Source organism: Microcaecilia unicolor, chromosome 2 (assembly GCF_901765095.1).
Source record: "Microcaecilia unicolor chromosome 2, aMicUni1.1, whole genome shotgun sequence".
In the NCBI taxonomy this organism is placed as follows: domain Eukaryota; kingdom Metazoa; phylum Chordata; class Amphibia; order Gymnophiona; family Siphonopidae; genus Microcaecilia; species Microcaecilia unicolor.
In genome coordinates this window covers 505,404,215-505,424,710 of record NC_044032.1, presented here as the reverse complement: position 1 = coordinate 505,424,710, position 20,496 = coordinate 505,404,215, and the positions used below count along the sequence as shown (strand labels likewise).

General features: G+C 42.2%; 1 protein-coding gene across 1 annotated transcript in view; it reads left to right on the top strand.

Moving 5' to 3' along the window:
- Positions 1–6,362: 6,362 nt before the first annotated feature.
- The window catches only part of SLC2A9 (solute carrier family 2 member 9), a 200,305-nt gene continuing 186,171 nt past the window's right edge, over positions 6,363–20,496 (top strand). The window contains exon 1 of the mRNA XM_030191186.1: positions 6,363–6,463. The gene's annotated coding sequence lies outside the window, so the exon portion shown is untranslated. The remainder of the gene's footprint in view (positions 6,464–20,496) is intronic.

Genomic DNA, 20,496 nt, shown 5'->3' with positions numbered 1-20,496 from the left:
ATTTTGGTAGAAGTGAGGGCATCTAAGTGCATCATGCAATGTGTGAAACTGATAGTATTCTGTAAGTTGTGCACGTTGCTTGTCAACATTCCTATGATACACCAATGCTTTGCCCATATGCATTGTCCCTGACAGTTGCACACTAAGGGGTCCTTTTACTAAGCTGTGGTAAAAGGAGGCCTGCGCTACTGTTAGCGTGTGTTTTTGATGTGCGCTGAGGTCCCCTTTTTTTTCCGCAATGGGTAAAAGGCTGTCTTTTTCTGAAAAAAAGAAATGGCTGAGCGGTAAGTGGTAAGTTCTGGTGCTACAAAAATAGGACATATTTTTGTAGCACTGGAAATAGCACACGCTAGGGGTGGGAACTGCTGCTGGGCTCTTGTGGTAGTTCCTGATTGGCACATGGTAAGCCTGTGATGGGTTTACCACTGCTTAGTAAAAGGACCCGTTAGTGTTTATAGAATAGCTCCTAGCACTTGCACATGTAACTGCCAATTATTGGTGCTAATTATGCACATAAGCACATGTTCTATAAACTAGGTGTACTATTGGTACCTACATTCAGCTGCCAGCTTATAGAACTGCCTTTAAAGCAGGGGTAGACTGACAATTCGAGCAACTGGGCAGTGCCCAAGAGCCCAGGACAGTTGGGGACCCAGTGACTCTCCCCCACCTGTCCAACATCTCTTTTTCTTTCACCTCCATCCTTGTGTCTGGCAGTGGCGTTCCTGGGGAGGCTGGTACCTGGGGCGGATTGCCAATGTGCCCTGTCCCCCTGATGCAGCACGGACCCCCCACCCGGCGAAAGGACACCCCCGCGAAGGAACCCCCCCCCTGCCGGGTGCACGCCGCCGGGGGGGGGGGGTGGTGGTGGTGCCGCGCGCGCCTGTCCTCCATTGTTCCATGCTTCTTCTCTGTCCCGGAACAGGAAGTAACCTGTTCCGGGGCAGAGAAGAAGCATGGAACAACGGAGGACAGGCGCACGCGGCACCCCCCCCGGCGGTGTGCACCCAGGGCGGACCGCACCCACCGCCCCCCCCCCCTAGGAATGCCACTGGTGTCTGGCATTCCCCCTGTATCTGAACCTCCCCGGTTTACCAGCAGCAACACCAATTCACACAGGCCATCCACCACTGAGCCCAGAGTCTGCAATCTGCTGTGTCCTGCCCCCTTCTGATCTAACTTTCTGCTTCTGCAAGGGTGGGATGCAGCAGAGAACTTTCTCCAGGCTTGGTTGCAGGTGGCCTGTGCTAATTGCTGCCACTACTGGTGTCCTTTACAGAGAATGCTTTAAAGTAGACTGAAAGGAGAAGGGGTTCAGATATAAGGGGTGTGCTGCACCTGGAGGTGGAGGGAAGGGAGAGAAAGATAGAAAGATATGTTGATCCAGAGTAGGAGGGGAGGGAGAAAAGAATAGCTGGACAATGGGAGGGAGGGAGGGAGGTAAGGAAGCCAGATGGAGAGATGTTGGACCTGGAGATGGAGAGGAAGAGAGGGAGAGAGACACATATTGGACAATAGGATGGAGGTAGGGAAGAAAGGAAGTGAGATGGAGAGATGTTGGAACAAAGACACAAAAGGGAGGGAGAGAGTGATGTTAGACAGTGGCTGGGTGGGAGGGAAGGAAAAGAGATGGAGAGATGTTGGACCCAGGAAGGAGGGGAAGGGTGGGAGGGAGAGAGATGCTGGACTGCGGAAGGAAGGGAAAAGGAGGAAGGGAGAGATTTTGAACCCAGGAAAGAGGGAGGGAGAGTAAGAGAAATGTTGGACCTTGGGGTGGGAGAGAGGGAAAGATGGAGGACCCTGGGGAGGGAGTGAGGGAAAATGAGAGGGGGGGATGGAGATGTGTTGGAACCTGGGGAGGAGGGGGAGATTCAGAGGTGTTGGCCCCTGAAGATGGAGGGAGTGAAGGTAGGAGGGGAAGGGGAGGAAGAGGGAGAGGTGTTGGACTCTGGGGGGGAGAAAGAGGTGTTGGACACTGGGAGGGAGGGAGGGAAAGTTGTCACACTCTGGGGAGAGGGGTGGGTAGGAAAGATGTTGGACTATAAGAGAGAGGGAGGGATTTTAGATCTGGGGAGGGGGAGATGTTGACCCAGTGGATGAGGGGAGGGATGAATGCTAGACAAAGGAGGGAGGGAAGAGAGAGGGGGAGAGATATTGAACATGAAGCAGAGGAGAAGGAAGGAAGGAGGGTTGGTATACAACAGAGGCAGGGAGAGAAGAGAAAGGAAGAGATGTTGGATCTGGGAGTGGAAGGGAGAGACAAGAGAGGGAGAGCTGTTGGACCTGGGGGTGGAAGAGAGGGAGGGATAGATGCTGGACAATGGGGGGGAGGGAAAGAAGAAAAAGAAAGATTTGCTGGACTATGGGTAGAGGTAGGAGGGAAGAGAGAGAGATGGGATAAGGATGGAAGGGAAGGGACAGGTTAGTATTGGGCTACAAAAGTGTTAGGGGAGGGGAAAGAAAGAGAAGGAGATTCTGGAAAGGTGGAAGGAGGAACAGGAAGAGGAGATACTGAGATTTGAGGAGCCATAAGGAAAGGCTATGTAGCCATACTGAGTCAGACCAATGGTCCATCTAGTTCAGTATCCTATTTACAATAGTGGCCAATCCAGGTCACAAATACTTGGCAGAAACCCAAATAGTAGCAACATTCCATGCTACCAATCTCATAGCATGACTATGGACTATTCCTCCAGGAACTTGTCAAAACTTTTTTTTTAAACCCAGATATGCTAACCACTGTTACTGCATCCTCTGACAAAGAGTTCCAGAGCTTATCTATTTGTTGAGTAAAAAACTATTTCCTCCTATTTGATAATTGGGCTATTAGTTACTACCTAAAACTGAATAAACAAAAGATGAACATTTTTATGGTTAGGAGATACAGCTAAATTGCCAATCACTGTTGTTACCTTGTCTTCAAGGGAAACATTAGATTGAGGATCATTCAAGAGTATTAGGCAGTATTCTGGATTCAACTTTCTCTTTTCAAAAGCAGATTGATGCCCTCACTAAAAGATTTTTTCGGCAACTTCGTGCAATAAGATCTACACTAATGGAGGTAGATTTTAGATCTGTGGCTCAGGCTGTCTTACTAACAAACAAAAATAAAAAGTGAGGTAGATCCAAGGATGATCCAAGCAGGATATCAAGTGGTTTTTATTGGAAAAACAGCTAAAATATGACCCAACACAGCCGTGTTTCGGCACAAAAGGCCTGCATCAGGGGTCTGGTGAATCTCTGATGTTATGGAAGAAATGCTTAACAACGAGATTGTGGTCGAAGTACTTGTTGTAAAATCCTTGTAATATCCTCAGCAGGACAAAAGCGCTAAATAGCAGCGGCTGTCTAAACGGCGAGAGTCAGTGCTGCAATATTTGCCATCCAAACAGCAAGTCAGTGTTCCAGTATTTGCACCATATAAATATGTTAAATAACACCGGTCCCAGTGCAGACCCCTGCGGCACTCCACTATTCACCCTCCTTCATTGAGAGAAATGGCCATTCAATCTTACCCTATGCTTTCTGTCTAATAAGCAATTCCTAATCCACAACAGAACATTGCCTCATATCCCACGACTCTTTAATTTTCTTAGAAGTAGTAATAGGAAGTAGTTGAAACACAGAAGGGACTAGGAGGCTAGGGAAGGGATGAGACCAGAAGTGGGAGAGCTAAGGGGTGAGAGAAGGAGATTGAAAGTTGATAAGCAGATGAAAAGTAAAAAAAGAATATGGAGAACTGGAAGGTGAGAATGATGGTGAAGTTTGAGTGGACAGAGAGGCTGAAAAGAAAAAAGGGAGCAAAGAGCTAAAAGGGAAAGATTAGTGTGACAGAGACAGATGTAGGGATTGGGAATGGAACAAGGCAAGAGGAGAAAGGAGAAATGACAAATGGGCAACAGCTAGTGGAAAGAAAGTAGACAGGAAAGCAGAAAAGAAAAACTGGGACCAGCATGTTGGAAAAATAAAATGTCCTCACAACAAGGGTAGAACAAAGTATTTTAATTTGAATTTATTAACTGGAATATGTTGGCTTTGGGAAACGTGCATTGTGGATATCTTTGTATTGTGTACAAAAGGAAATGCATATCTGTTTTTTCTTCACTGTTGCAGTACATGCTAAATTTGACTTCTTGGGGCTCCTAGTTCAATTTTTGTCTTTATATTTCTATTTATAATTAGTGAGTCCTTACTCTGTATTTGGTGAGGATCTGTTTGTGTTTATGTATATAACTGAGATGTGGTATTCTGTTTGCATATAGTTTCTGTGTAGAAATCTGTAGCAGTCCCAAGTTCTGTTTTACCTATAGTATGTGTGTTGGTGTTTTAGGACCCAGCGTAATATTTGTACTGCTTTCTGTTCATAGGTAGTGTTCTTGCTGTTTGACACTATTGATGTATAACATGTTTGCTACTTTTTTTTTGTGTTGTGACTTCCATGGAGAAATTTGGGGGAGGGGTGGGGGGAGGGGGATTTTTGTGAGTGCAGAGCATCATAAGAATGCTATCCTGTGTCAGACCAAGTTTGTAAGGATCATGTATGTGGTGTGTCCTATATGTGATTGTGTCTATCAAGTGTGTCCCAACTGAAACCACTGTCCTAGAGCCACAGTAGCATTTAGAAAACAAAACAACATGCAGATCTTTCTAAATTTATACCCTGTATGCACCACTAGCATGATTTAATGACTGTATATTTTTGCATTAGGTTTTTGTCTAGAATGGGTTTTAGAAATATTATGACAGACACAGAACCAGTAGTTTCTTTTGAATGGGAGGGGAGGCCCATGACCTTTATTGTTTGGGGGCCCAGATCCCTGTCAGTTCACCCTTGCTTTAAAGTATTTAAACTAATGGCAACTTTGATTTTTATTCTTTTGTGTTTCTTATGTCTTGAATTTACTGTGTTATGGACTTTCTGAGCCTGTATGCCTAGCTCCATCTCTACCTGTTGTCAAATCTATGCTAAAAACCCACCTTTTCACCACTACTTTTGGCTCCTAACCACTACTCAATTCCCCTAACCTTGTTCCTTCTCACCCAGCACTTTCCTCGCCCTTAATTGTCTTGTCTGTCTGTATTTTTAGATTGTAAGCTCTATCAAGCAGGGACTGTCTCTCTGTGTCAGGTGTTCAGCGCTGCGTGCGTCTGGTAGCGCTATGCAAATGTTAATAAAAATAATAATAATGTTTCTCTCAAATCTTCTTTTAATCATTAATTTTTCATGTACAGTATATATGGTTTTATTTATATGTAATGTTTATTTGTTTTAACATGAAATACTTTTTCATTTTTATATTTATGTAGTGGTTTACTAGAACCCGATGCAAGCAATTCATCAAAACGTGACAGGGTCTGATTGTTGATTGTTTAATAAAGCTTATTGGTTTGTGGCTGCATTTTCTTTGGGCTTCACTCTGTGCTTTGTCTGTTGGATCAGTAGAGTTTTGTTCTTTTCTACAGTTTCTCTTCTAATGGAGAGGAGAGACCATGCTCATCAGAAAGCGGAATGGAGCAGGTGATCAGTCAACAACCAATACGGAGCCAGAGGATGTTAGTGTTTTCTTTGTACTGTGTGTTTGTGCAGTCTCTCCTATTTCCCCAATTATTTGTATATTGTACACTGCTTAGATTTCTTGCTGAACGTTTGCGGTATATCAAATCAATTGAAATAGAGAATCACTGATGGTATGCTGCTGCCCAACAGAATGTGCCTGAATATGGTTTCCGTATGGTCTGATATTTGTCTGCAGATGTGTACAAGTTGCTGGTGTGTACACTGTTTTTGATCCTTTTTTGGAAGGTAGTATGACTTGTTCTTCAGTTCCATGAGACCACTGCTCACTACATCTTAGCCAGACCTAGGTGGCGTTAAAAGGTTAGAATGTGAGAACAGGAGTGCCTGTGACATGTTGTATGGTTTGCTGTAAAGAAAAGGGACCTTCGTGGTTTTAAAAGCCTGACTATAACAACATACTTAGATTATTTTTATAGTCGTCCAATAAAGTGCATCACAATCTACAAAGAATCCAATTTATTTCCTCCTTTGTAGTCTGCAGAATTTAATATAGTTATTTTAAGTGACATCTACCAGTGCTCTGTAAATGTGAAACATGATTTTCTTTGACCAGCTTGCTATAGTAAGATAGTTTTGCTTTAGCAGAAATGTGGGTAGAAAATTAATTGGCATGATATATATAATTACAGTAGAGTTTGCATTAAATGATTTGTTTGATAATTTGTTAATCATTTATCATGTATCAAAGGTACTTGATCTAGGCAAAGGTGGAACTTAGGTGATCCAATATCAGCTTAATGATTAATTTTTGTTCATTCTCTGCTTTATCTAATAGACATGGAGGTATTTGCTTCATACTTGTGCCTTATTAGTAATTGCTTTTATTTTTGATAAATAAGTTGCAACTGTGCTCTGCTGAACGGGACGTGAAGAACATAGGATACAGTGAGTAGAGTACCATTATTTTTTACATCTTGTGTGTTCCTGAAGAAATCCTCATTATATAATTGCAACAAAGTAGAAGCAATGTTATTTCTTTAAAAAGATTGGCAATTACTGCTCTATTAACCTGATATGAATATCATCTGTGCATTAATGCTTGAAATTCTAGGTTGCTATGGAAACATGAAAGTATTGTTAATTGTAAAATGGGATGTGAGACTAGAGGAAATGCTTCTGATTGTCTTTTCAATGAGTACCTTTTCAGGAAATAACTGAAAATGTGAACAGAGCTTTAAAAAGCAGAGAGCTCTTGAGAGAAACCCAGAGTCTCATTTGTCAGAATTTCTAAATTTGGCTCATATAGATCTTTATTTATTGCCACATGTTTCTCTAGTAATTGTATTTTGCTAAATGTTCTATCAGTGTCATTGTAATCATCCGTATAGTATTACTACTCCTTTACAAATCCCACTGCTGCTCCTTGTGATTGTGGGCAAGTCACTTAACCCTCCATTGTCTCAGGTACAAAAATTAGATTGTGAGCCCTCCAGGGACAGAGAAATGCCATGTCTACCTGAATGTAACTCACCTTGAGCTACTACTGAAAAAGGTGTGAGCAAAATCCACATAAATTGAAAACACAAGTAGTAGTTAGGGGGAAGTGGGAGACCAACTGGGGCTATAGCACTACACCAGGAAACAAAGTGGGCAGACTGGGTAGAGCTTATGACCACTGTTCCCTCTAAGCACACCCACTCACCCTTTTGATGATATCACTGCCCAAACCATGCCCAAGCCACTCCTACTCCCTTGGATGATGTCACCAGATATAACATCTTGGCCCTGCCCCTTTTGCAGAGCCATGCCCATCATCCCATCTTGAGTAGCCCTGTCCCAAACCCCACTCCATTTATTGCATAGCCCCACCTAAAACCCCACCCTTTTTGGTGATATCACAAGGAAGAGATGTCATAGCTATGCCCTTTTTTCAAGATGGCGGCCAACACTGTATGCATCACATCATTTTCTGTTTCCACTACTAGCTGCCATCTTGGATGGGGTCATGTGATGGGAAGTGACATCAAAAATACCCCTGACACTGCCCCCTACTGCCTCGGCAGAATTTAGTCACTCGTGCACCTTAAACTTGTTTTCTCACAGGAAAGAAAATAGACATTTTTCTTTTTCTTATAATTTTTTTCTTTCAAAAGGATACCTTGTGCTTACTTTTAAAGCTGTTTCTTCACTTTTATTCTCACAGGAAAGAAAATTGGCATTTGTTTTTCAAAAAATGGACACCTTTTAAACTGGATCGTTTGTTTTTTTAAGAACGGCAGAGCTGTTTGATTTTTTGTCCAGCAAAGCAAACTATCAGGGTCTGTAGCCTGGTGTTTGTTTTTTCACACTGTCTGTGTGAGATCAATAGGATCTGTTGCCACCACCCGCAACTCCATCCTCTTCCCCCTAACTAGCAACAAAACTTACAGCGAAATCTCAGCTGTGCCTCAAGCTAAACACACAGTTCCAAGCTCTGTTTTCTTAAAGCTGGATTGTCTGCTTTTAAAAAAGTTCTCCCTGGCCACCCACCCACCCACACCCCCTCCTTCTCTAGCCATCCTACACAAACCCTCCTTCTCTAGCCATCCCCACAGCCCCCTCCTCTCTAGACATCCCCCTCAGCCCCCTCCTCTCTAGCCATCCTCCAAAGCTCCTCCTCCTATCTAATCATCCATCACAGAAAGAAAATAGGCATTTGTTTTCTTTCAAAATGACACAGTCTGAGTGCTTTATTTTGCTTTTAGCGGTATTCACCTGAGATACATTCAAGTTACAGATAAGCAAACCTCTCAACTTAGATTTCCACACACCCGGCCCTCCTCCTTTTTTAGCCATCCACCTTGGCCTTCCTCCTCTCTAGCCATCTCAAACATCCCCCTCTTCCTTCTCTCTAGCCATCCATCACAGAAAGAAAATAGGCATTTGTTTTTTTTTTCCCAAAGGATACAATCTGAATGTTTAATTTGACTTTAGTAGTGTTCACTTCAGAAACGTAAGTTACAGATAAGCAAACTTCTCACTCTCTGCATCCCCCTCCTCCCATCTTTTTCTCTGTCTGTCCCCTAGGAAACCCATTTATCATACAGTCACATGTATAAAAATGCAATAACACGTTGCAAAGCTAGCCATGTCTGGACAAGTAAAAATATAATCAGTAACAGTAAGGCAAAGTGTTAACATTTTGAATCAAAACCCGTTTATCATACATGACCCTTTGAATTTTTTTAAGTATACAAGATTCAACCTGCAATGGGCCTTGTTTCTAACTATCACTTTTTGCTGAATGGATATGTGTTCATTCTGTGGCACCCTTGATCGTAATTGAGAACTAGCTTCTTTAGACTGCAAAAATGTATTTTCTTTGCTGTTTTCACTATGGAGTGTGATACCTTTTACCTTCAGACAGGTCTCACTGCTGGGTAGCTTGTACTCTTATGTTTTAGGACCAGCTGATATGAATTCTGTGATATGCTCACCCTTGCGGATCTTGCTTGTTAATTCACCTAAATAGTCACCCAAAGGAGGATTGCACTCACCCTCCTTACTTGCAAAAATCACAGAGTCTGTATCGTGATAAAGGCAGCTCTCTTGTAAAGTGTCAAGAACCTTGTACAGTTCTAGCTGGACATGCACCATTGTAAAAGTGGCTATGAAATTGTTAGTGTTACTCGGTGGTGCACAAAGTTCCTTTGTGCGCTTCCAGGTGACGAACACCATATCATCGTCTATAAGATCACAAGACGACATGGTGTATTTGGGGGAAAACAGCTACATATACAGCTCATCGGAGATGGTAGTGGCAGGTAGATGTCTTCTTTGACCAAACTTCCCCCACAAAAAGTTTAAGAACAGTTTACAATTTGTTGTTTTGCAGGGTACACAGTTATCCATTCTGCGTGTAAAAGCACACCTTCTTTCTGAAAAAAACTATCTATGTACCAGTTTTATACCACTGAGGAAACCCCAATGCTTCCTGCTTTTCTAGTAGATGCATATTTATATATTCTGCAAAAAGTTGTGTAGATATCTGTTCAAAATGCCAGACCACATAGATTTCCCCCACCCTGTTACCCTTTAGAAATAGCCATTTCTAATTCTATGGTACACCACGTCCCCACCAGGGTTCTCTTGCTATCATCATGGGCTCCTGCTGACTCGTTACAGCACAGGTGCAACAAAGGGAACATGTTTACCATGCACCCTAAAGGGCAGTACAGCAGTGGCATACCAAGGGGGGGGCGGTGGGTGCGGTCCGCCCTGGGTGCACGCCGTTGGGGGGGGGTGCCGCATGTCTGTCGGCAACGCTCGTTCCCTGCTCCCTCTGCCCCGGAACAGGTTACTTCCTGTTCCAGGGCAGAGGGAGCAGGGAGATGAGCGAAGCCGACAGGCGCGCGGCACCCCCCCCCCCCAGCAGGTAAAAATGCACCCGGGGGAAGGTGTCCGTCCTTTTGCCGGGGGGAGGTGTCCTTTCGCCGGGGGTGGGGTGTCCTTTCACTGGGGGGAGGTGTCGTGCTGCACCCGGGGGGGGGGGGGGGGGGCGCATCGGCGATCCGCCCCGGGTGTCATCCACCCTAGGAACACCACTGCAGTACGGGGAAAAAGAGTCCACACGGGGGGAACACCTTGACTTTCACAAGCCCAAAATAATCAGAGAAGGGGCTGAAATTGTCATAGATGACTTTGGTGTGTCTGATCAGATATTCTTTAGTTTTATTGACAAAAAGATACAGGCTGGTAAAATCATAACAGTGTATTTTCTCACACTGATTAACCTGATAGTACAGACACATGGCGTTTGTTCTGCCTCCAAAAAGGGCATCTCATTGAACTTATGGTTCAGGTAATGTGGCTCTGCTCAGAAAGGCCGCACATTTCCTATCCATTTTAACCAAACTGTCCCACTCATGTTCCCAAATACTGATGACCTTAAACCCTTTCTCTTTTAGGTAATCTGCCTTGCACTGTATTTTGTAGCTGAGAAACCCAAAGGTAGTGCCCGTCAAAGGGTTCTGTTTTTTAGAATTATAGCAGGTTATACAACTGTAGTAAAAGCATCCGTTAAATTCATAGGCAATGCGCTCACCATTAACGACAGCATACCCATCGAGAAAGTAGTCACCCACCCGCATTTTGCCCCCTTTTTAGAGCATGCCTGATTTGTACATGTTCTTTGTCCTCGTGCATCAGTTATCCGATGCTGGGTGTTGAATTTCTTTTACTCTGCCAATGATAATCGTCGACCACCAGCAGAGCTAAAGTTTTTGGTTTTAAGCACATGAACCTTAACATGGCCATACACCCCATGTGTCACCTAGATAGGATTTTAGATAGTGCTGGGGAGGAGCCGGCTATCTTGGTACATGTGGGTACCAATGACATAGGTAAATGTGGGAGGGAGGTTCTGGAAGCCAAATTTAGGCTCTTAGGTAGAAAGCTCAAATCCAGATCCTCTAGGGTAGCATTTTCTGAAATGCTACCCGTTCCACGTGCAGGGCCCAAGTGACAGGCAGAGCTCTGGAGTCTCAATGCATGGATGAGACGATGGTGCAGGGAGGAGGGTTTTAGATTTGTTAGGAACTGGGCAACATTCTGGGGAAGGGGGAGCCTATTTCAAATGGATGGGCTCCACCTTAACCAGGGTGGGACCAGGCTGCTGGCATCGGCATTTAAAAAGGAGATAGAGCAGCTTTTAAACTAGAAAAGGGGGGGAAGGCTGACAGTCGCTCAAAAGCGCATGGTTCGGGATAAGGTATCTTTCAAAGATATCACCAAAACAGGGAAGATAGGGTATCCTGATAGTGAGGTTGCAAAAGAGACTGTAGTAGATCAGGGGTCCTTAAATAAAAATAAAAATCAGACAAAAGATTGCAATAATACTGTCAAGTACTAAGCATGATGTAAATAGAAACAACAAACATAGTTTGAAATGTCTGTATGTAAATGCCAGAAGCCTAAGAAATAAAATGGGAGAGTTAGAATATATTGCACTAAATGAATAATTAGATATATTAGGCATCTCTGAGACTTGGTGGAAGGAGGATAACCAGCGGGACACTGTCATACCGGGGTACAAATTATATTGTAGTGATAAGGGTGGATCGAATTGGTGGAGGGGTAGCATTGTATATTAACGAGAGCCTTGAATCAAATAGATTGAAAATTCTGCAGGAAACAAAACACTTCTTGGAATCACTGTGGATTGAAATTCCATGTGTAAAGGGGAAAAGGATAGTGATAGGAGTGTACTACCGTCCACCTGGCCAGGATGAACAGACGGATGCAGAAATGTTAAAGGAAATTAGGGACGCAAACAAACTGGGCAACACAATAATAATGGGTGATTTCAATTATCCCAATATTGACTGGGTAAATTTAACATCGGGGCATGCTAGGGAGGTAAAATTCCTTGATGAAATCAAGGACAGCTTTATGGAGCATCTGGTACAGGAGCTGAAGAGAGAAAGAAAAATTCTAGACCTAGTCCTTAGTGGAGCGCATGATCTGGTGCAGGAGGTAATGGTACTGGGGCCGCTTGATAACAGTGATCATAATATGATCAGAGTTGATATTAGCTTTGAAGTAAGTATACATAGGAAATCAAATACGTTAGCGTTTAACTTTAAAAAAGAAGACTATGATAAAATGAGAAGAATGGTGAAAAAAAAACTTAGAGGAGCGGCTAGGAGGGTCAAAATTTTACATCAGGTGTGGATGCTGTTCAAAACCACCACCCTGGAAGTCCAGGCCAAATATACTTTGCATATTAAAAAAGGAGGACAGAAGACCAAACGACAGCCGGCGTGGTTTAAAAGTGAGGTGAAGGAAGCTATTAGAGCTAAAAGAAAAGCCTTCAGAAAATGGAAGAAGGAACCGACTGAAAATAATAAGAAACAGCATAAGGAATGTCAAGTCAAATGCAAAGTGCTGATAAGGAAGGCTAAGAGGGACTTCAAAAAAAAGATTGCGTTGGAGGCAAAAGCACATAGTAAATTGTTTTTTAGGTTTATTAAAAGCAGGAAGCCGGCAAAAGAATCGGTTGGACTGCTAGACGACCGAGGAGGAAAAGGGGCAATCAGGGAAGATAAAGCCATAGCGGAGTGATTAAATGAATTCCTTGCTTCGGTCTTCACCAAGGAAGATTTGGGTGGGATACCGGTGCCGGAAATGGTATTCAAAGCTGACGAGTCGGAGAAACTTAATGAATTCTCTGTAAACCTGGAGGATGTAATGGGGCAGTTCTACAAACTAAAGAGTAGCACATCTCCTGGACCGGATGGTATTCATCCCAGAGTACTGATAGAACTGAAAAATGAGGTTGCGGAGCTATTGTTAGTAATATGTAATTTATCCTTAAAATCGAGCGTGGTACCGGAAGATTGGAGGGTGGCCAATGTAACGCCGATTTTTTAAAAAGGTTCCAGAGGAGATCCGGGAAATTATAGACCGGTGAGTCTGACGTCGGTGCCGGGAAAAATGGTAGAGACTATTATTAAGAACAAAATTACAGAGCATATTCAAAAGCATGGATTAATGAGACAAAGTCAACATGGATTTAGTGAAGGGAAATCTTGCCTCACCAATCTACTACATTTCTTTGAAGGGGTGAACAAACATGTGGATAAAGGTGAGCCAGTTGATATTATGTATCTGGATTTTCAGAAGGCGTTTGACAAAGTACCTCATGAAAGACTCCAGAGGAAATTGGAGAGTCATGGGATAGGAGGTACTGTCCTATTGTGGATTAAAAACTGGTTAAAAGATAGAAAACAGAGAGTAGGGTTAAATGGTCAGTATTCTCAATGGAGAAGGGTATTCCACAAATTAGAAAAGAAAGACGGAACTCCAAAAGACAGCCGGCCTGGTTGAAAAGTGAGGTGAAGGAAGCTATTAGGGCTAAAAGAAATGCCTTCAGAAAATGGAAGAAGGAAGCGTCTGAAAATAGCAAGAAGCAGCATAAGGAGTGTCAAAGCAAATGCAAGGCACAGATAAAGAAGGCCAAGAGGGATTACGAAAAAAATATAGCATTAAAGGCAAAAAAGCATAGTAAAACATTTTTCGGTATATTAAAGGCAGGAAGCCGGTAAAAGAATCAGTTGGGCCGCTGGATGACCGAGGGATGAAAGGGGCGATCAAGGAAGACAAAGACGTAGCGGAAAGATTGAATGAATTCTTTGCTTCAGTCTTCACCGAGGAAGATTTGGGTGGGATACCGGTGTCGGAAATGATATTTCAAGCGGACGAGTCGGAGAAACTTACTGACTTCACGGTAAACCTGGAGGACGTAATGGGGCAGTTCAGCAAACTGAAAAGTAGCAAATCTCCTGGACCAGATGGTATTCATCCTAGAGTACTGATAGAACTGAAAAATGAGCTTGTGGAGCTACTGCTAATGATATGCAATTTATCCTTAAAATCGAGCATGGTACCGGAAGATTGGAGGGTAGCCAATGTAACGCCCATTTTAAAAAAAGGTTCCAGGGGAGATCTGGGAAATTATAGACCAGTGAGTCTGACGTCGGTGCTGGAGAAAATGGTAGAGGCTATTATTAAAAACAAAATTACAGAGCACATCCGAGGACATGGATTACTGAGACCGAGTCAGCACGGCTTTTGTGTGGGGAAATCTTGCCTGACCAATTTACTTCAATTCTTTGAAGGAGTAAACAAACTTGTGGGCAAAGGGGAGCCAGTTGATATTGTGTATCTGGATTTTCAAAAGGCGTTTGACAAAGTACCTCATGAAAGGCTACAGAGAAAATTGGAGGGTCATGGCATAGGAGGAAAAGTTCTATTGTGGATTAAAAACTGGTTGAAGGATAGGAAACAGAGAGTGGGGTTAAATGGGCAGTATTCACAATGGAGAAGGGTAGTTAGTGGGGTTCCTCAGGGGTCTGTTCTAGGTCAGCTGCTTTTTAATATATTTATAAATAATTTAGAGATGGGAGTAACTAGCGAGGTAATTAAATTTGCTGATGACACAAAGTTATTCAAAGTCGTTAACTCGCAACAGGATTGTGAAAAATTACAGAAGGATCTTACGAGACTGGAAGACTGGGCGGCTAAATGGCAGAAGACGTTTAATGTGAGGAAGTGCAAGGTGATGTATGTGCGAAAAAAGAACCCGAATTATAGCTACGTCATGCAAGGTTCCACGTTAGGAGTTACGGACCAAGAAAGGGATCTGGGTGTCGTCGTCGATAATACACTGAAACCTTCTGCTCAGTGTGCTGCTGTGGCTCAGAAAGCGAATAGAATGTTGGGTATTATTAGGAAAGGTATGGAAAACAGGTGTGAGGATGTTATAATGCTGTTATATCGCTCCATGGTGTGACCGCACCTTGAGATTTGTGTTCAATTCTGGTCACTGCATCTCAAGAAAGATATAGTGGAATTGGAAAAGGTGCAGCGAAGGGCGACTAAAATGATAACAGGGATGGGACGACTTCCCTATGAAGAAAGACTAAGGAGGCTAGGGCTTTTCAGCTTGGAGAAGAGACGGCTGAGGGGAGACATGATAGAGGTATATAAAATAATGAGTGGAGTGGAACAGGCGGATGTGAAGCGCCTGTTCACGCTTTCCAAAAGTACTAGGACTAGGGGGCATGCGATGAAACTACAGTGTAGTAAATTTAAAACAAATTGGAGAAACTTTTTCTTCACCCAACACGTAATTAAACTCTGGAATTCGTTGCTGGAGAACGTGGTGAAGGCAGTTAGCTTGGCAGAGTTTAAAAGGGGGTTAGACGGTTTCCTAAAGGACAAGTCCATAAACCGCTACTAAATGAACTTGGGAAAAATCAACAGTTCCGGGAATAACATGTATAGAATGTTTGTACGTTTGGGAAACTTGCCAAGTGCCCTTGGCCTGGATTGGCCGCTGTCGTGGACAGGATGCTGGGCTCGATGGACCCTTGGTCTTTTCCCAGTGTGGCATTACTTATGTACTTATGTAGTTAGTGGGGTTCCCCAGGGGTCTGCGCTGGGACAACTGCTTTTTAACATATTTATAAATGACCTAGAGATGGAAGTAACTAGTGAGATAATTAAATTTGCTGATGACACAAAGTTATTCAAAGTCGTTAAATCGCTGGAGGATTGTGAAAAATTACAAGCGGACCTTACGAGACTGGGAGACAGGGCATCTAAATGGCAGATGACGTTTAATGTGAGCAAGTGCAAAGTGATGCATGTGGGAAAGAGGAACCCGAATTATAGGTACGTCATGCAAGGTTCCATGTTAGGAGTCACAGACCAAGAAAAAGATCTAGGTGTCGTCGTTGATGATACGTTGAAACCTACTGCTGATTGTGCTGCTGCGGGCTAAGAAAGCAAATAGAATGTTAGGTATTATTAGGAAAGGAATGGAAAACAAAAATGAAGATGTTATAATGCCTTTGTATCGCTCCATGGTGCGACCTCACCTCGAATATTGTGTTCAATTCTGGTCGCCGCATCTCAAAAAAGATATAGTGGAATTAGAAAAGGTACAGAGAAGTGTGACGAAAATGATAAAGCGAATGGGACGACTTCCCTATGAGGAAAGGCTAAAGCAGCTAGGGCTCTTCAGCTTGGAGAAAAGGCGGCTGAGGGGAGATATGATAGAGGTCTATAAAATAATGAGTTGAGTTGAACAGGTAGATGTGAAGCGTCTGTTTACGCTTTCCAAAAATACTAGGACTAGGGGGCATGCGATGAAGCTACAATATAGTAAACTTAAAATGAATCAGAGAAACTTTTTCTCCACTCAACGTGTAATTAAACTCTGGAATTTGTTGCCAGAGAGTATGGTAAAGGCGGTTAGCTTAGTAGAGTTTAAAAAAGGTTTGGACGGCTTCCTAAAGAAAAAGTCCATAGACCATTATTAAATGGACTTGAGGAAAATCCACTATTGCTGGGATAAGCAGTATAAAATGTTTTGTACTTTTTTGGGATCTTTCCAGGTATTTGTGACCTGGATTGGCCACTGTTGGAAACAGGATGCTGGGCTTGATGAGCTTTGGTCTTTGCCAGTATGGCAATACTTATGTACTTAGGTAGGCTGAAGAATGGTTTGTAATGTTGTTCAATTTGTTTTTAGATCATGGAAGGTTAAAGATTATGTTTTAGAATCACATATAACTGACTGAACTGAAATCTTGTGAACTTCACACTGTGATGAGTAATTGATGTTAAGTTTCATTTTCATGAAAATATTGCTCTGGTTAAAGGTTAATAACACACAAGCGAATGCTTACCTGTTTGCCAAACCCATAGCTATGTTGAGTTTATTCTAGTTTCCTGGGTCTGCTGTTTTTACTAGTTCCTGTGAACGGGGTGGACCTCATACTACTTTTGTTTCTGTGAAAAAGACATGAATAGGAAAGCTTTTTAGGATATAATATGCCCCCCTGGCGTGATTAATCTACAGAAGCAGAGTCTGTTTCTGGAGCTTCATGTACATTTTGTTTATGCTGTGTGTACGTAGCAGAGTAGATGTAATTTAGTTGAGGCTGGTAAGAAGGTGTTGTTTTGTTTTGGAAGTTAACTTCCAGATAATATATAATTAATATGTTTCTCTGTATTACCTCTTCTCACATTATGGAACCTACATTAGGTGTTTAATATCTGTTTAATATTTGTTTTCTTCTCTCTTTTGAGAAATAAATTATGATTTTTTTTCTAATTGCTTGCTAGGAAGCCAGTGCAAACAATTTGAGTACTGGATCATTGTGATAAGTGAACTTGGTTCCTGTAATGATAAGAGCTGCTGTCTTTTGTAGAAGGGAGACCAATTTAAAGAGAGTTATAGTAATCCCATATGAGTGGTAATTAAGAAATAAACCATAGTGCAAAGTTCTGTTCCTCCTAGATACAGATTCAGAAACAGCATGCCTTTAATGTACTACTAACCTTTTGTGCAAGGTGAAATGCTGATCAAGGCCATTGAGCCCAATCTCCAGAATTGTTACTGAGTCACTTAGGAGTAGCAGGCCACTCCCCCAGTTGAATATTTGGGCACTTAATTGTATTTGTGGCCTTTTTACTAACAGCATTTTTGCCCTAGATCAATTTTATTTTCAGATGGTTTAGTAGCATCTCAACTTTAAGCCCTCATTTGCATAATTTTTTTATGCTGCTTTTTACTTTATGCTCAGGGGGTCTTTTACTAAGGTGCACTAGCATTTTTAGCTCATGCTAAAAATCAGCTGACTGAACGCTGAGACACCCAGTGGACATCTCAGCATTTAGCGCCAGCTGATATTTAGTGTTTGGACGGCTTCCTAAAGGAAAAGTCCATAGACCATTATTAAAATGGACTTGGGGAAAATCCACTACTTATTTCTAGGATGAACAGCATAAAATGTATTGTACTGTTTTGGGATCTTGCCAGGTATTTGTGATCAGGATTGGCCACTGTTGGAAACAGGATGCTGGGCTTGATGGACCTTTGGTCTTTTCCAGTATGGCAATACTTATGTTCTTATACAATGGAAGTGAGTGTGCTGTACTGGAATTCTTTAGGGTCCCCACCCCACCTCCGGTATTTCTTCTGCATCTACCTCCACAGCCCCCTCTGTCATTTTCATAATTTCCTCTCTGTACGGGACACATGCTTTTTATAAAATATAGACATCCTGCTTACAATAGAAGGCTAGTTCTTTTTGTAAATCAAATATCTTATGCTTGTTCTCACCATACCAGAATGTGAAAACCTCTTTCTCATCAGGCATCATGCTCTCAACACTGTAGTACTTTTCCTCTGGCATTTCCCCCACATAGTTTTGGTTTTCCAAGGTATTAAAAAAGTGAGGAAAGTACCCTTTGCTGCTTTCAAAGCCCATGCCTTGCGGGAGTTTGCTAAGCTTCATGGGCAGAAAATTTAGAGTTTATAAAGCGAATGACCAGAGTGTCAGCAACGATTTGTAAAAGCTTACCGCCCTGCGCTAACAAACTCATATCCATCATTTCCTGCAACAGCTGACTGATGATGAAATAATTGTTGTAACCTTTCGAATTGTTGCTATGAAAGTGTAGTCCTTGAACCGCTTGTCAATAAAAGAACCTATGAACTTGGAGAGACAATTCACCCCCTTGAATTCACATTCATGCTCACGGTAAAGGTCCATTGCAAAGATGTAGTTGGGGATGTGCACCCCTGTTTCTTGCATACATTCACAATCATAAATGATATACCTTTCAGATGTTTTAGGCCTAGCCAGCCTTGCCATATAGCATACATGTTTTTCTTCTTTCAGTAAAGGATCACTGCACTGCAAACATTTTATGTCTTTGCATTTGTGTTTTTTTTTCTGTGTAAGAGACACATTTATTGCAAAATTTAGACAAGCATTCTATCTCTTTTTTGGACGCCAGTTTTGTATGCCATTTTAAATATTCCGTAGAACGACAGAACAACTGACAGTTAGGGCACCTCTTTTCACAGCCCTTCCGAACCACATATGTGTTGGATAGACACAGATGACAGTGTGATTTGCATGTGTGGTTGCAGCTATAAGGCATTTCACAGTGTTTACAGACATTTCTCTTACCGTAGAACTGTTTGATAGCTAAGATACTGTAAAAATGATCATGATGGAGTAACAGATGGATGGTCTTATGGGAACGGCTGATGGTTGTTTGTCTTAAAAAGACATCAGCCGTTTCTGTCTATACGATGTAGAACTCACATGTTTACGCCCAGATGTTGTTCAAAAACCACTATGTTGCTAAACATAACTTTTTTTGTTTTCTGAGCACCCTAGCTTGGCATATAGTTTTCTGGCTTCATGCAACAATTCTACATCTTATAGCTTGACAGTGGTGATGAGTGCCTTGAGACTCCCTACAAAGCACAAGTTATTTCCCACGTTGTTTAGATCTGCTAAATGTCTTCTTTTTCCCCCCAATAATCTGACTATTAACCCCCACCACCCCTTCTGTTTCTGATAACCGTCACAATGAGATATATGTTCTCATTGATGTGTATTTCTCTGAAACTCTGCAGAAATTGCTGACCCATTTTAACAAATGTCCCCGCATCGCTCCCTCCAGTTGGTGACTTCTAGAATACAAGTAATTATATAAACCCCCAGTCATAAATCTTATTTGTAAGTAATCTTTGGGTGTTCTACTGTTTATGATATCTAAAGCTTGTTGGATACCATGTCGTATAGCGTTTTGAACATCTCTGAACGATCTTATAGTGTCTATATTAACAAAATGAAAATGGTCTGAGAAACTCACACCATTAAATCTCGGTGATGGCCTAGTTCACTTGTTCAGAAACTCTATATATCTCACTGGTTCAGGGTGCACTGTAACATTTTCAGACACATTGTCTATAATGGGCCCAATTTCAGGGTCCGCTGTAACATTTTCAGATGTGTTGTCTATAACAGGCCCAATAACAGTTTCAGAATCATTACCGGCCTCATAATCACTACTGGCAGTGTCCATGTCCAAAGATACGCTCTCGGCTCTAGTATCACGGCGTACCCTCTTTCTTCCTCTTTCCATGGGAGAGCTACTTGTACATTTTCCTTTTTTCTCGCTTGTGCTCCTTGGTTGTTTTTCCAAATGATTGGATTTATCTTTAGGTTTGATGTACCAATTTGGTGGTGCCACTTGACCGTGATTGGACTAAGTGGGCTGCCCAGCTGTCGATGTTTCAGCAGCCATCTCTTTTTCTTTGATCTGTGGGATAAAAAAAGTAAAACATCGTGAAACTAATGAACACAGGCCTATCATTCACAGGTTCCTGCCGTCAGTAGGGGGAGGGTTCATCAAGATGACTGACAAGATGGGATGCAGATACAATAGCCATTTTGTAAGAATATCATGAGCTGCGAGAAAAAAGATACAATGTCTATAGGGAAAATAAAGATGCAACATCTATAGGTAAATAACCTCAAAATAGGATGCAAAACCTGTTCTTTAAAAATATAAACACTTACTTTTATGGCTTGCTGAACCACCAGAACTGCTATTTTGATTGTGAT